The sequence below is a fragment of the Gymnodraco acuticeps genome, unplaced genomic scaffold, assembly GCF_902827175.1.
Source record: "Gymnodraco acuticeps unplaced genomic scaffold, fGymAcu1.1, whole genome shotgun sequence".
NCBI lineage: Eukaryota > Metazoa > Chordata > Actinopteri > Perciformes > Bathydraconidae > Gymnodraco > Gymnodraco acuticeps.
In genome coordinates this window covers 2923239-2941276 of record NW_022990198.1, presented here as the reverse complement: position 1 = coordinate 2941276, position 18038 = coordinate 2923239, and the positions used below count along the sequence as shown (strand labels likewise).

Below are 18038 nucleotides of genomic sequence, written 5' to 3'. Positions count from 1 at the left end.
AACACCAGCATTTAATCAATAGCAACTTCCTGTAGGCCTATCACTACTTGTGTACATTCCCACATAGTGAAATGTTAAAGTGAGACATGGAGATGGTCAGTGAAATTATGGTTTCGGAGATAAAACAGTGTGCACTTTTGTGTTTGTTGCATGTAGACCTTTCATTCTCTACCACGATTCTCCTCCCCTGCTATTGAAAACAATCAAAGATTCATTTCTCAGTTCTAGCAATGCAGTGCTTGAACATTGTGCCACTTCCACAGCTTGTGATTTGCTGAATATTTGTCTGCTACATTTTTCCGACAGAAATATCAGTTTTGAAGCTTCAGTCACATTTGCTCAGCACGCCGAACTTCTAACAAGTCTAAAGAGTTTGTTCATGAGCACTGCCTGCACTACGTTTTATCGACAATTGGACTTTTCTCGTAATGGTATTAAAAAAAAAAAAAACAAAAAAAAAAACGATCCACACTACCATATGTTAAGAGACTCTTTGGCTGCATTGGCATCAGGATACTTCAGGCTCCCAGGATGCCTTTGTCAGCCTACGGCCGATATGAAGTAGTTATGGTAATTTTATAGATTCTGTTTGTCCAGCTGTTATTTTAATCAAAATAAATGGAGTGCATTATATTCTGTCTTTCCTTCACTCTATCCTAGTCTATTGGACTGTACAGCCATATATGTGTTGGTAGCAATTAAATAATTGCAATCATGAAAAGCAATCCAGGGATTATTGCAAAAAAGCTAATTTAGCCCTGATCCCCTCTGCTTGTTGTTTGTGATAACAATCACTGCATTGCAAATATTGCTTACAAGGTCAATAGTATTGATTATTTTCACTGAGTGATTGACATTTTTTTAACTAATTGTTTTGTCTGCAGTCTTTTCATGTCTTCAAAAAAAACTGCTGTAACGATTGGTCAACTATCCAAAAGTTGTCAACATTTTCATTTGAGGCATTTTTTAGCTTCTATTTTTCTTTGGAAATATATTTTTGCTTTTTGAACCGTTAACTGAAATAAATAAAGAATCCAAAAACGTCATGTGGACATTTTAAAGACAAACATTTAATTAATAGAAAGTAATTTACCTGAAAATGTGTATTGAATACAATCACAAGTTCAATCATATTTCCTATGGCCGACCATTAGTTCAAAACTCAGTTTTTTTCACAAATAGCATTTATATAAAACAGTGAATGTTTTACATTTGACCTGAATCCTGAGAATGGCGTGTATGCTTGATACATGACTTGCATGATGAATCAATAATCCAAATTGTTGATCATATTCCTGATAAAGTGTCTTGATAATTGAGTTATTTAGATTATTTAGATAGTTCTCTGATAAACGCCTTTGTATTGATTTAACAGCCCAGTCGTGTCCTTTCATCAGAGCTATAATGTCTACCTCCAAGATGGACTGATCTCACCTTCTTACAGGGAGAAGGAGGAGGGAGGGGGCTTCGGCTCGTTCATGATGGAGTAATAAATAAGGAAAGCAAAGGCGACCCAAGGCAGGGAGATGTTCAACATTTCTCTATCTCACCGTCCCGACATGTGTTTGTGTGCAGGCTACAAGTTTGTGTTTTACAGTGGTGGTCCTGTAGAGAGCGGTAGATAGTTTTAATAAGTGGTAACCCCAGCAGAGCTCCCCTTACTGTACAGTACATAAGCAGAGGGAGGAGCGACCATGTAGTATTTCTTTTTTTTGTGCTCTTTCCCTCCTGTCGCTGCAGCCCATCCAAACGCTACTGAAAGGCCACCAGAAAAAGGGGGGAACAAACTACAAATTTTCATGCAAAAGCTTTGTCGGAAGGAAGACACGGACCTGTGTGAGGAGGGGGATACTTCTGGCACTACGAGGCGTAGCAGCTTAGCTGAGGACCGGGCTTCGGAGTGAGGGGAGACGTGTAGCCGCTCTGCGCTGCCGCTACACTTGTAATGCACAAACCGGAGGAGCCCCTCTGACTTTCTCCCGCTTCATTTCCGCCTAATGCCCCCAATATCCAACCCGAACTGGTTGTCCAGACCGCGTGGGGGTAACCGACGGTAAGGTCGCTATGATGCTTTAAACCCTCCCGATGGCCATAGCGTGGTGTTTGCAGTGTGTTTGGCGTTGCTAGCATCAGTAGCCGGGGCTGGTTTGACAGCAGCCAAGGTACACACGGTGGACAGTACAGTAGGCTGGGTCTAATTGTTGGTCTGCAGCCATTCCGCAACTATTGTTGACGTTTCCTTTCTGCTTAGTTTGTCAATTTACAAGGCAACACTGCCGGGTACACATGTACAGCGGTCATGCTGCCCTTTTCCTTTAAGTGTTTATGCTTGTGGTACTATGTGCTGCACACAGGCCCGAACTTGGATTTATGCCTGCTGCACTCTGGCGCGCGCATGGTCCAATCACGCATGCACACGTGCACACACAAACGGAGGGAGTCAGACTGATCGATAAAGACCACCAGCTATGATACACCCATAATGTATAGGAAATGATCTATAGGAAGCCTCTCAGCTCTGTTTCTTGACCCTAATTCTGTTGTCCTCATTTTCTCCTTCAGGTGTTGAAGTGAGGTGTTAAATGCATAGCCTACTTGCACTGTTATTGTAAGAACATTGCATCATTCTAGTGTTCATTTTACTATTGATTTCAATGAAGTATCTAATATAAGGCTGTAATGAAAGGGAACATTGCATTTGTAAATGTTTTTGGGCTGGCATAAAGCTTTCTAAACCAAACCCAGTTTGAAAATAGTGTTATTAACATTTATCTTTTTGCCATGCATCTCTAAAATATAGTTTATCATTGTGTATAATGGTCTGCATGACACTAGTCTGGTATTTTGAGTAGTAATTAGTGTACCATCATATACCGTGTACTATCTGTTGTAGACAAATCTCCAGTGCATCCCAGATAATCACTGTCTGAGCCTATCAGTTGAAATGTATCACACATTGCAAATATCAGAACACAGTGTTCTAGCGAGGCTCAATGTGCACTGCATTAAAACTGTCTGGGTCGGGTATTAATTACCACAGACGCTCCGACTCAATTGTACAATTGCATGTGTGTGTTTTTAGATAAACATGCCCTTAAATACTGTAAAACGTAATACAATAGGGTGTACTTTCTGAAACGAAGGCATTGCCCTGGAATTTGTCTCGACATGACTGCACTGATTATAACAAGACTAAATGCTTAATGTGGCCAAAAACACTTTAATAATACAGCCTGATGTGATGTCCCGTAGCCCTCACTGGCTGCTGACAGACAGCACTGACACTTAATCATTCACTCAGACCAAATCCCCAGAGAAATAATCTCAGCGCAGCAGATCATGAATATAATGGTGACAGTTTCCTTAGTGAGTTTGCAGCTGTTTGTGTGTGTGAAGTCCCTCATCACTACATTACAGTGCTGTAATAATTAAATCACTCTATGTGACCACTCTGCCCAGAAGCCTTTTTCAGGGTGTCCCTTCTCAGTCACATTTATTTTCACAGTATATCTTGCTCTGTGCTGATAGAAAGTGACAGTCTAAGCTGTATGCTCTCTCAGTTGAATCCATCAAGCTGGCAACAGAAGCATTTCCTCTGAGGCTTATTTAAAAGGCAGTGTATGGATTTTCCCATCAACATGGTAACCAATGCAAAAAAAACAGTTTTGACTCTTAGATGTTTAAATCATTAGACTTGAGATGTCCTCAGAAAAAGGTTGCAGTCTCGTTTTACAGGATGAATTTAGGCCCAAAATAACCTCCCTTTTTACGTCATCTTATGGAAAGTAGAAAGAACAAAGGAAGTTATGCTGGTTTTAAAGTAGGATATAGGCTTATTTATTCCTCTAAAAGTTCTCAAGGTGTCTGGGAGATTGAATACATCTTTACTTCTAAATACGGTTTCTGTCATTATTATGTTAATGTAGGTCGTGCCAAAGCCCTATAGAGTGTCAGGATTCTATACAGAACGGGACTAAAACAAAGTAAATGTATGTTAGATCAGCTGGCACGGACCCAGATGCTCACAGTTCATTAATCATTAGCCATCTGTTTAAATCGCAGTGTGCTTTCCCTGGGTTGATTATTAGCCCTGGTCAAATCCAGTAGTCAAGTATAAACATTGTCTCTACAGATAGGATTTTAAATAGACCAAGCGTTGGCTACAGAGAGTGCAGAACCTATGTAAACAGACATACTCGTAGAAAACACTTATGCAATGATTTCTCACACACTAGAACTTTATTTTTTCCCTTTAATGTTAATAGTTATTTTCCATGCATTAAAGGGAAGTACATAGGCAATACTGAGTGATGTAACGGTGTTGTACATGAGAGAACACAGTAGGTGGATGGGTGTAGCCCCATGTGACCCGTTCTCCTCTTACTCCGCTCTTTTCTTTTTCTTTTTTTCCTGTTGGCTGGAGCTCCTTCGGGGGGCCAGAGGTGACCTTCTTCAGTCTCTCCCAGCAGCAAGAACCCCAGTGGGCCTCTCTTTTTGTGACCCTGTTTCTGTCTCTCTTTTTTCCTGGCCTCATCACTCCTTTCCTTCTCCTTAAACCCCCCCCCCCCCCCCCCCCCTCCACCCCTTCTCTCTCTACTCGCATCCCCTCCTATTCCCCACGGTGGGGCCTAATGCTTAGAAACATAGAGCGTTCACTTATATAACCTTGGCTGTGTGCAGCTGATGTGCTGGTCTGTATCATAATGTATAATGATGTCAGAGCTGTCTAGTGAGGCAGATGGCATGCTGGGTAGGCCAATATGTCAAGAGCTATTTCTGAACTGAGGTTGCGGTCGGATAATCCAAAAATCAGCTCCTAACGTCTAACCCTATCGTCTATTCCTTGACCTCTGAGTGAAACGTCACGGGGTTAAGGGATAGTGGATAGGAGAATTCAAAAGGACTTAGGAGAAGAGACTGCGGTACTTTAGAGAATCCAACTGCACTATACAGCGGACTACAACATGGATTTACATTACATTTAATTTAGCTGACGCTTTTATCCAAAGCGACTTACAATAAGTACATTCGACCAGGAAGACACAACCTTGAAGAAAACAGAATCATATAAGTACATCAGCTTTCATAGAACCAAACATTTCAAGTGCTACTCAACTGGCTTTAGATAAGCCAGTCCTTTATTAGTATATAAGTGCTTTGTTAATAAATCTATCGCTCGAAGTGGAGTCGAAAGAGATGAGTTTTCAGTTTTCGCCGGAAGATGTGCAAGCTATCAGCTGTCCTGATGTCAATGGGGAGCTCATTCCACCATCTTGGAGCCAGGATGTTTAATAAGAACGAGGGACTACTGTAAACTCATCTAGAGACTCTGCACCGTGCTCTGATGCTGTTGCTTTGCTTTATGAACGTGGACAACAGAGAAACTTATTCTTCATGACCAAAGTGGAATTGAAATAAAAAAGGAAAGTGAAACTTATGCTCTCACCCTCTCCCTCCGGTACACATTAATACAAATTATCCCAATACGTATGATTGTATGAACTATGAAAATATGTTAAACTCAATACAGATGTATTTATTATAAACGTTAGTCCTTAACATCTATCACTGTGTATATCACCATTCAAACATCTTTTAAAAGTTGAACAAACCCCACACAGCTCAGTGAAATGTTGACTTTATTTGATAATTTCATTAAAAACTAACGTTCATATTTCTCTTTTTGATTATAATACCGATGAACGTTCTAAACAAAGCACTTTGGCAACTTACCACATACGTTTTAAAATGCTTAATAAGCACCGTAACTTTCATGATTTAATTTCTCCGTCATAATCGGTTGTTTCCGTGAACGGCCGACTGTTGTGTGACGGCAAATGCCGCGGCTGCAATGCATTGTGGGGCAGCATTTTCTCCTCTCCTTTCGGTTAGGGAGGTCCAGTGGTTCCTAAGCTAAAGGAGGTTATAAAGGAAGTTTGAAACCTCCTTTCCTATCATTCTAGAGAATTCGAACGGCACTTATCATGGCTGCCAGTGAGGGACTTCCGGGTCATTTCACTCCGTTAGGAAGGTTCCTAAGCTAAATGGACTATTCGACTTCAGCCTCAGTCTGGTGTATGTAGGGTGATCCTAGGATTTGCTTCCCATTTCCTTATGTTCTTTGTCTCAGGATGATAGTGGAAGTTAAAATGGAGATGTTTGTTTTATTAAACGAACAATTTGCCAATTATGCATCACAGTATGGAATGTCCTCAACATGTCATGAGGGAGCAGCTACATTGTTTCACATATATTGCTACCCTGCTTTATGTTTCTGGTATTTCTGAACATTTTGAACCTCAGTCCAGGTTATTGATTAGTTGTCAACTTTCATCTTGGACTTTGGGAAACTTTCTCATCGTTTTCAGAAACCATTTCGTTTTCAGAGACCATACAACTAATCTATTAACCAAGAAAATGAACAAATGAATTATTGACAGTAAAAATCACCCAGAGTAGGTTAAGGTGATCTATTTGTAGCTTATAAGCAGAGGTTAGCATCACATGTGTTCAATGTTGTCTTCTCTTCCATGTATACACATCCTGGAATAACATGCCTGTTATTGTCTTGCCCTTACCTTCTGCTTGACCTCAGTTGAAGCTGGGCCCCAAGGCTCTCACTGCATTGTCTGTGTTTTGGCCTATGATTAATTCGATTACAGCACCCATATGATGAAGAGGTGAACGTTGTTTCATAGGATCTAGTCAGCCAGGGTGAATGCAACAAACCGCAGACAGTCATCTGATGATCACAGGTTTCTGCCCTGGAACTCGTCTAATAGATTTTCTGGCGGTGCAGAGTATAGCTTGTTTATCAACATACTGCATTAATGCACAAAGCCGTGTTTATCAAAGAGCTTTTGTTTAGTCAACCCAAATACACTTGTTTATAACGCTAAAAGAACACATTGAGGAGCTGGATAGCAAATGTTTGCACTCAATCTATACAATATTTAAATATGATCTGTCAAGGAATCGTCTCCTTGTTTCAGCTGTAACACAAAGGAGAGGTTCACCACATGCCCAATCATATGAAATCTATTGAGGTGAAGTTATCACATTCTTCAAAAAGTAGGCGAGGTCAGCTAACAGTATATACAGTATAAAAGTAGTAACAAGAAGAATTGTGTATCTTCCCTCCCTCCTGTCTGCCATAAAGGAAATCCCATGCTGTTTCCTGCTGTAATATCTGGCACGCAGAGTAATGAGTGTGTCCTCACTGGCAATTCAAACCTCATTATCCCAGAAGAATGAGGCTAACCTTTCAGTGCGGTGTCGTGGTGGGTTTGTGTTGCGTTCGGGGGCCTGTGAAGCTCCACCGCTGATAAGCACGCTGTCATGGTGAACACAACAAGAGATTATCAGTGCACTCTGCACCGGTCGTCACACAGACCACTGGAGGTCCTGCTGTCCACGAGATACTTTAGCACCCCATCCCCCCCCTCACACAAACCCATCAGATGTCAGCCAGCATGCTCCACGTGGCTTGTTTCTCACTGTTGTGGTTTTCTTGCCCCCTCCCTTTTGTGTTCTCCAACAAGTTTAGGTTTCACTTTATTCTTGAGTTGTTTATCTTTTCTGTGTCAGTTGAGCAGTGGTTTCAACGCAGATGGTTACCCTTTGTCTTTTATATTCCTCACTGCTGTTCTCTGTCAACTTCAAATAGCTTTATTGGCAAGACCCATAATGACATGCTGCATTGCCAAAGCGTCGTACAAACAATGACAACAGGAATGTATTTATTCACATTTAGAAATATTTTTTTGTTCAATATACATTTGAACAAAAGCATAAATAACCAGGGAAAACATTGTACTTTTTAGAAAATTCAATTTTAAAACATCCCCCCAGCAATTTATAAAATAGCCTTCATTAGCCAGAGAAAGTGTCGAGGCTGTTTAACCCAGCCACACTTCTCTCCTAATAACACCAGTCAGCTTGGCTCTGCCGGGTACAACTGGGGCCACTCAAAACTGGCTTTTCATCAACGGGAATACTTGGCAACCAGGCCTGTGAGGTTTATCTTTGCCAGGGTGAAGCGGAGCACTTTACGAGGACATCCGACATTTGCTGGCACTGAGCAGCTCTCACTCTCTCTCTTCTCTGTGAGAGCTGCCTCAATTTAAGCGGTGGAGAATAGAAATTAAGTCATTAACCATTTGCAGACATATTAAACAACTAGTTCCCAAGACGGCTATGGCTACTTTTTTCTACTATGTCATAAACACAGAGGCGACAGGGTGTACTGAGGGATTCCCTTCATGTGGATTTAAATTAAACTAGCAATAACAATTTCAATATCTGTGCCCCTGGGGCAGAAGATAATCATTTTATAATCAGGGTTCCCAGGAGGAATTAAAGTGTGATTATGAGTTAGTTTGTATGTGAGCATTAGAAATAGATGTGATATTTTTTAAGATTTCCAAATAATTGATAAATGTTTTCTTTCAGTAGATTCAGTATTGCAATATTTGGTGTATGCTTTATAAACCTGTGCAGGCCATATGTACAATACATGATATACATCTATTTAATTGTCTATTTGCACATGTATATTCACCAGACAGTAGGACACTAACCAATGACTATTTCATTGTCAATAACCTGTAGATTCTTCACCTCAATAATTGATTAGATGTTAAAAACTTGCCCTAAGAATTTCTAAGAGCCTTGTCCTCTTTCAAATTGGTATTTTTTCTCCAAACAATCTAAACCCCCTAAATATTCAGCCGATCAACCGATCAAATCAATCAAATCTTTAGCCTAGAATGACCCTTTTTAAATGTCCAATCACAGTGATTTCAAGGCCTCTTTCCTTTCTGCTGTAGCAAAAAATACTTAAACGGGATTGATTTGACTTGGTAAACAGAGTTTAAGAAGATCTTAACATCCTCTAACAAAACCTCCACTGCTAGAATTCCACTTGAATACCCCTGAATAATGAGCTGGTTCGCTATGCAGAAGAAAGGCTGGAGATGTATTGCTCCCAGTTTTTGTAATCTGTCATGCCTGAGGAAATCTGGATGGACTTGTTCCAGTGCCTGATGGTTTGGCAAGCTTCGACAAAACTCCCCCTCTTGATCATTGTATTCTTTTTCATTATTATTATCTATTCATTATTGGGTTTAATACCACCACACATGCTATGCACAGTACTTCTGCTAGGAAATATGGCTACACAATTACAAGACCAAAATAAAGACCTCTGGTTAACTCCAACAGCCCTGTTAGATCAACTCAAGAACAACTCCTTCAAAACCACTTCCCAATTTATTTACAATGGTATATTTGTTAGCTAACTAAATAAGGGGTCTTTAACTTAACTGGTCTTTATGGAGAAACACACCTGTTATGTTAATTTCTGGCTGTACGATAGGGCTGCACGATATTGGAAAAAACTGACATTGCGATATTTTCTTCCCCTGCGATATATATTGCGATATGAAAAAATACAGGAATTGAAGAAAAGACAGTTTTTTTTGTCCGCAAACGATTTTTTCTTGAACTTTAATGCTATACAATTGCTATTTCTTTAATACGACGGAGTATTAGGGCCTCACTTAGAAAAAAAACCCAGAGAGATTTCGAGAATAAAGTCATAATAATACGAGAATAAAGTCATAGTTACGAGAATAAAGTCGTAATATTACGAGAATAAAGTCGTAATGTTACGAGAATAAAGTCATAATTACGAGATTAAAGTCGTAGTTTCATAAATGACTTGAGAAGGAGACAACAGCAGCGTCCTGCAATAAAATGAGGAATGTGCAGCATCTTGTGAAGCAGTACTTTAGTTTAGGTTTCTCAAATAACAAAATACTTAATCTTTTGGCACATCAGCATCAGATTATCATAAGTATTAGAACTTTGAAAGGTTGTGCAAGAAACTATGTCTATTATTTCGAAGAAAGAACCAAACGGACTTGGAGGAGATTGTCTCCTTTCTGCAGGATGATGCTGGTTCTGGCCGACTACAAGGCTATCGTTGGTTACATCTACGAGCTGTTCAAAGGGGATTTGTTGTTTCACAAGAAACGATGAGACTTGTAATCAAGGCTTTGTATCCGGAAGGAGTCGAACGATAGCCTTGTAGTGGAATCGGAATGAGCTCCCCATTGAAATCAGGACAGCAGAAAGCTTACACATCTTCCGGCGCAGACTGAAAACTCATCACTTTTCGACTCCACTTCGAGCGATAGAATTACTAACAAAGAATTGCTAACAAAGCACTTATATACTAACAAAGGACTGGCTTATCTAAAGCCAGTTGAGTAGCACTTGAAATGTTTTGGCTCTATGAAAGCTGATGTACTTATATGATTCTGTTTTCTACAAGTTTGTATCTTATTGGTCGAATGCACTTACTGTAAGTCGCTTTGGATAAAAGCGTCAGCTAAATGTAATGTAATGTAATGTAGTCGGCCAGAAGCAGGCATTTCCTCCTGCAGAAAGGAGACAATCTCCTCCAAGTCCACTTCTCAAGTCACTTATGAAACTACGACTTTAATCTCGTAATTATTACTTTATTATCGTAACATTACGACTTTATTCTCGTAATATTACGACTTTATTCTCGTAACTACGACTTTATTCTCGTATTATTACGACTTTATTCTCGAAATCTCTGTTTTTTTTTTTCTAAGTGTGGCCCTAATACTCCGTCGTACTTTAACAATATTTAACCGGATGAAGGATTTTAGTCACGGACTTCTGGATCTTAAGTTATCAGAGCAACAAGCTGAGCTAGCTCGGTTATGCTGCTGTGATCTGATCAAGAATGGTTGTGATTGGTGGTTTGCTGTGCATGCAAAGCCTGCATGTCTCTCACTCAAGTACCCCTGACATGAGAGCCCGCGCGAGTTTTCCTTTTGTAGCAAGCAGCAAAAATAATTGTAACATGTTTCAGTTAATTTGCCTACTTAATATCGTTTTTTTTTTTTTTTAATTGCACGTCTTGCAATGTTATGCGATGTTATGCATGCGCATAACGCGATTATCGCCACGACATGATATATCGTGCAGCCCTACTGTACGATGTCTTCCTTATTTAACTGCTTCTCACTGCTATACAAAAAAATATTTTGAGAAATATTTTATTTCAAATCAAGTTTTATTTATATAGCACATTTATAAACGATTTTTGGTCGAGCCAAAGTGCTGTACATATAATAAAAATAGCCTACAGTAGAGACACTTTACAGCCAATACAACAGCACAGATTGTTCAGTATGAGAAAAACGACACCCTCTATCCTTAGACCCTCACATCGTACAAGGAAAAACTTCCAGAGAAAACCCACAGTTTAAAGGGGAAAAAATGGGAGAAACCTCAGGGAGAGCAACAGATTATTTGATAATCAATTTAATGATCGGAAAATTATTTTATTCCTTCTGCCAAAACAGTCTGATTTTGTTTTCGAAAGATTAAACTCCGTTCATAGCAACAGTCTATTATTCATGACAGCGCCTAAGGTAATAAGACCATGGAATACCTTAATTTACCGGAATTGATCAGAATTGAGTACTATGTCAACTTTCTATCCATTGGTTTAAGCTTACTATTTCAAAAGTGTATCTATTGGATTTAGCTAATTAATGCAACTGTGTATTATTAGTTTACGCTATTTCTACTGCTATTCCACAATTTCAGCTATTTCAACTGTTAACCCATTAGTTCCAACTTTAATTTATCAATGAGCTTTAATCAACTTTTTCAACTTGCTGGCTAGCTTGCTAACATATTTACATAGACTCTATGGTTTGACACCCTCCTAATCGCAACATTGCTTAGGTGACTCAATATTCTTAAAAAACGATATATCAAATGAATTATCAGAAATAGATCTTAGCATAACAATATCTATAACAAGAATAGTATAAGAATACCTTGAGATAATCAGATATAGTTGAGTCTGGTAATCCTTTTTATATTATTAGGTATTGGAAAAAAAGTTTTCATTAAGTTAAGCCGTTTGCCTTGAAGGTTTTTAATGTCAATGTTATGGCAGGTCACTTCTTGCTAGCAGTTATTCCTCAGCTCTCTTATTAAATACAGCACTGCTTCCTCCTTGGAAGAATGTTCTAGATTTGGGTCACATGTCTGGTTTTCACAGTGGTCGATTCGCAACCTCGTCTGACTGGGATAACACGTCTGTATTATGTGTGTGAAATATTCCCCTTGCTTGAGTATTAGACTTGGGTTTATGTTATGACTGTCTGTGAGGTGAAAGATCACTTCAGAGTTTAGTGGGTTTCTTTGAAGTGTGACTGACAGTGACTGACTCTCCACTGGGCCGCTCTGTTATTGCCCACCTAGCACTTTTTCTGTTCGAGGAAACTTTTCTGTGTCTGACATCATATCCAAACCTTTCTGAGGCTCGACTTTCCTTTCACTGATTATTTTGAGTGGACACTTGTTGAGCCAGTTCAGTGCAAGTAACCACACACTGTCCTTTGCTGTGTGTATGTGTGAACGTCAGAGTTTTCTCTGACGTTCACACATACACACAGCACAGTGTGTGGTTACTTGCACTGAGAGTTTGGCATTCTCGGTGCGATCAAATATTGTAGGCAAAAGAGGGGCATTTTGTCAACAGGAAATACAGGAAAGTGAGGTCACCTTTTTAACGTCTGGATGACACCATCGATGCCAGAAGCTGCCATCATTTGTCCCCTTGTCTTTGTTATCATCTCAAGTTCCTGCATGGTTACGCCCACTTGTTCTCTTGTATTTCAGACTGCGTAATCTGTGTTTTATGAAAGGTGATTAATGGATGATCTCAAAAACTGTTTAATTAGGGATGATCATTGTGATAAAGATTAGGCTTTCAGCGTAATGCAAGCGCTGTCCTTGAGGCTTAATGGTCGGCTCTTGTCAGATGCAGCAACAACACCATCACCAGCAGCACTTTAGAGTATGGTTCACCTCCCTGATGACGCTAAGAAGCTGGACCTTTTTGAATCCAAAGCCACGCTGCAGGCTTTACTTGCTCGCTGCCAACCTTTCAAACATGGTTATTAGCAAAATGCTATGCAGCCATGTTAATTTAAATACTAAATTATTTAGGGTTTTATAAAGGATTGTTGAAAAATAAATCATGTAATTAATTTACAAATGTTAAATGGTTATTCTTTTCTTACAAGGCATCGTAAAAGTCTTACTTGGAGTGATATTTGAGTGTATTGAGGCTATGATTCACTTAAATGGTGTGCACTGAATTGTTGAATGAGACATTTGCTCAGCTTAGCAAATAATCAAACAAAATATGTGCTGGCAGTCTGCCCTTAAAAACACATCTAACATAATGAAATCTTCATCAAGGACGCTGCTGCATAAGGACATAACGCTGCTAATAAGCACTCTGAAACAAGTTAGCCCTCAGAAACATGTCTGCATTGGGAGCAATGCGAGGCATGTAAACAATCATTAACAAGAAGTCCCTGCTCCTACACACAACCTAGATACTGTTGTAAAATTGGAATGCATCATTATCCTGGGATTCGCTGCAGTTTACCTGAGCCAGGATGTGTGTTTCATCTCTACCTGCTAGTGTGTCAGGGGAAGCAGAACCACACACTGGGAGGTCAAGAATGCCAACTTAATGCCAAGTGCCCCTGAGGCTGTCTGTGTACGCGTTTGTGTTTGTGAGAAAGTATCCAGATACTTGCTGATCTGGGCAGGCGTTCACATTCTTCCTTTTAGTTTTCTCAACTGCAGCCTATCAAAAAGCGTTGGCAGGCAGCAGCGTGGTTAAAATTGATCCCGTTTTTTTTACTGGTGTTGGAAGTTACTTACCCTTCTTTTAAACACTGGCACTAGCTGTGTGATGTGTTCATCCTAATGTATGTGTGTGGGAGTTTGTGCTGGGCTGCCTGTGTGAGCACTGTATCTCTGCAGTGTTGCCATGTGTTCAGTGTAGAGGACAAGCTCGTGTTTTCCTCCAACATAGCTGGCCCAGATGGCAGGAAACTCAATAGGCAAAGTGTGAGGCAATCACTCTGTGATTCGCAGACACTACGGCACCGCTGCAACTTTGGACCCAAAAGTTCAGGGAAGTTGCATGGAAGCTCTACACAATCGCCAATAATACAAGCATGCATTTACAAACACTTTCACACCAGCGGCATCACAGACATTCATGTTCACGGACACACGCAGGTGGCTATTCTATGTTATCCCTCAGGCTGGCACAGATCACTAGCTTGTGGAAAAACACATGTTGCATTAGGTGCTCTGTGTTTGCACAATACTGTATGTATATACACAAAGGCACTTCCAGTTCATTTTTCACCCAGCTTAATCTATGTTTGTACAGCTCTGTCTTAACTGTCTGGAGTGAGCGTTTAATGCTGAACCCGACAACTGTTCGACGTTTTTCAAGGCGAGATGTCACTGAAGAGAGTAGTACTGTAGCTGCCAACAGTTCTGTCTAACTGCAACAACTTCCTTTGTCAAAACAATTGTTGGTCAAGTTTGTCATCATTACAACAGCAACAACAAAATATAATTTTCACTTTGACATGTGTACAACATACAACATAGACATGATTTTACTGCTAATGTTGTGATTTAAAATATATTTTACTTACATCCTGCAACATTATAGTATAAAACATATTTTCCATGTGGTCGTCTGCCGGTAACAAAGTACATAAATACAGACAGAAAACAAAACTGAAAGCAAACAGTACATCAACACACAGCACCCCACATGACTTTCATTAAGGCTTTCTATTACATAATACTATGTACTGATCCGAATCATTAATAAAGCTGACAAAGCTACCCCACATTTCAGTGAATTTTCACTCAGAATCTTTTAGCTTGGCTAACATTAGCTCTTGTCAGGCTGAACATTTGCTAAATGTATTGTTCCACTTCCTAAGTATGATTCTGGCTGCATTAAGAAAGCCTGTGAGAGCTATAGAGAACCTGGCAGAAAGGGAATGTATCCTGTTGACAATAGCAACAGATGACAGCCTCAAAAGACCATAAAACAAACCCTTTGTTAGACACCATTTTACATAGGTGTGAAAAGGAACAGTCAAAATAATGAATTTGCCTACGGAGCAATCATAGTAGATTTAGCTGGATGCCGTCCCAGGGTCAGTATAGTCGCCGACCTCTGAGAGAGGCTCCAAAAGCTGCTTGTGTGCCTGAAGACGTGTCCTGGTTGGACGGGCTCCAGCTGGTCTCCTTACTTTCACATCTGCAGTCCTCCTCTGTGCCAAGCCAGGCAGCACTGACCATGCCGACCTTCTATTTGTGTCTGTGTGTGGGAGAGAGAGAGGGAGGTAATAAACAAATTAGAAGCGAGGAACTAGAATAAAGAGAGACGGATCAGGGTTTTGACTGTGAGTTAATGTATTCTGTGTGGGCCTGTTTGTGTGTGTGGCTGTCATGTGAAAGTACATCCTTTACAGTCCAATGCTTCCCCTTGTTGTTCCTATATATGTGTGTTACTGTTACGAGTGTGTTGGGCAGAGCCTTATCTGACACTGGGATTAGCTGACGCGAAGCCGACCCTTGGCCCCCCGCGACCCTGTGCCTGCCGGAGTCCTTCCCCTTGGTTTTCCACAGATTGTCACTTGAGCATGTCTGCTCTGCTATTGTAAAACCAGCCTGTGCACGTAGATTAATGTCATTAACCCACATGGATTACTTTCTTTAAATACACACATTTTCCTTTTAAATCATTACTCTTAGCATACATTGAGATTTTACAATGATTTCCAAGCTTCCAGTTGGCCATTAGTTTCCTTTGGTATGTCATTCTGTATGATAAAAGTTCACCCTTTTTACATCTCGTCTATGGGCAACAGCAGGTGAGGTCGGGTAAAAAAAGGTGTTACCCCCGGGTTAACATAAACTCCTCCGTCTGTGTCATGGATCTAAAGAGAGCTGCCGGTCTGTGTGTCTGTTTGACCGAGGGTGGGGGTGAGCCGCACATATAGCAGAGATGTCAGTGCACAGGATGAAGCATGCACTGGCTGCATTCACACAGATTTAGTAAATTAGCGCTTTCCCACAAAGGTCGTTTTGGAGTTGTAGGTGTTTTGATTTGTGCTTTAGAAAGTTACTGCTGTGAAGGGATATCAAAATAAGGGTTTTATCCCTTAATTCACTGGCTTTACGCTTTACCCTTACCTCCATCCATTTACCCTGTAGCTTAGTTTGACCACAGCTGCTCTCTTTTTCTGGAGAGGAGGGAAAAACCTTTAGATGGTGTGTTTTGCAAACAGCAACTAACTAATCCCGCATGCTTCTACATTTATAATCCTTACATTTTTTATGTAATTCAACCCTAATTTGATTTTCACATTTATTCAGCAATTGGCATTCAATGTTCATAATATTGGTAGAGTTCACACCCCAAGTAACAGCACTCATTGTTCATGGCGCCATTCCGCATGTAACCCAGCATTACTGTAATGTGCATCTCATTAGATCAACCACACTGAGACCGCATTAAGTTACTGCTGATCTAAACTGAAACAATTTCCTACTGCTGCTTCACAACAAAAAGCGTCCAACTAGCATCACAAGAGGTGGCTTTTATTGTGAAGCATTCTCAAGAAGTCCTAGTAAAACAGCCAAAGCTTACAGGACATAAATAAATTAAAGGTTTATATTAAATGTATGCATTGTAGTTGGCCACAACCCTGAAACAATGGATGCAATGGAATGCAGTTTTGTGCTGCTCAAAAACATTGAGAAATGATCAAATTAACATTTTGCTGTGCACCATGTGCTCAATTCAGAAAGCCATAGATTACCATATCATGTGAACATGTTTAACATGTACCAGGGGGAAATTTGCCCTCATTATTGCAATGGTCATTACACATAAGTTTGCCCTATCATCATGGCTAAATATGTCTCAATTGAAAATCTTTAATAAATATATGTGCAGATATTTTTTTGTCTTAGCATCTACAGCTGTGAACTGATTTTATTATTAGAAATGAGCACCAGTGTATTTCCAGTGAGTGAATAATTGATTATTGAACTGTCTCTGTTAGGCCTCTCTTTATGCATACTGCTGTACCCATAGAGAACATGTGTCTGCCACACACACACACACACACACACACACACACACACACACACACACACACACAGAGAATCTTAAATCGTTACTGTTGAGGCACAGCGCGCTCAGCTCTCCAGTTATTGCCGTTCTGAACTGTAGATGAGGATGGGCATGTTAGTATTTGTGTATTGGTTTCAGGCACAGCATTTCATAGAAATCCAAAGCTCACAGCAGCTCCAATGAATCTGAGCTGGAGAGCTCCTTTACTGTAGATTAGAGGAAGGAAGGAAATAAATTAAAGAGAAAGGAGAAGAGGGAGAGAGCGAGAGCAGAAAATGGGTCCGACATCTGAGAGCCAGGCAGTGCTTTTGCTGCGATGGGTGTCAAGACATTATCCAATTGCACCTCTTTTTCTTTTGCTGTTTCTTACTTTTTACTTGTGCATTTGTTATTTTTCTCCCCCCCATTTTCCCTGGCCAAGAAAAAGTGCAAAGAGAGGAGAGTTATTATGCTTGGCATGTCTGCAGAGGACGGGCTTTAATTTGGACACGGTCCAGCCGATCAATCTCCACATTGGCTCGGTTACGTGTGTGTGTCTGTGTGTGCGCACACAGACACACCCCGTCCGTCCACATGTAACAGCTAAGCTTTTAAACTATGAAACCAGCAGGTTGCTCTAAAAGTAAAGCACACTGCATTAATCATGTGTGGAAATAACTTAAGCTATACACACAGCCGTGGAGGAACAATACATGTGTTTATACTTGGAGTGAGATTTAAAGGAATAGAAACAAAGTCAAAACAAAGGAAATGAAGTTTATTCTCTATAAGGCAGTCAGCGTAGGAGCTCCGGCTGAACACCTGAAATGGAAACGCAGAGTCCCCGCAGAGCGCCCCTCTGACAGAGTGATGTTAATGTGTCGGGGGAGATGTTCGCTGATTTGGAAAGGAGCTCTCTCCACACAGATGAACACACATGTACTTTACACTGAAGTAACTCGGGGTG

General features: G+C 40.3%; 1 protein-coding gene across 2 annotated transcripts in view; it reads left to right on the top strand.

The window, feature by feature from the left end:
• Positions 1-1579: 1579 nt before the first annotated feature.
• The window catches only part of thrab (thyroid hormone receptor alpha b), a 142440-nt gene continuing 125981 nt past the window's right edge, over positions 1580-18038 (top strand). For both annotated transcript variants that reach the window (XM_034217972.1, XM_034217971.1), the window contains exon 1: positions 1580-2053. The gene's annotated coding sequence lies outside the window, so the exon portion shown is untranslated. The remainder of the gene's footprint in view (positions 2054-18038) is intronic.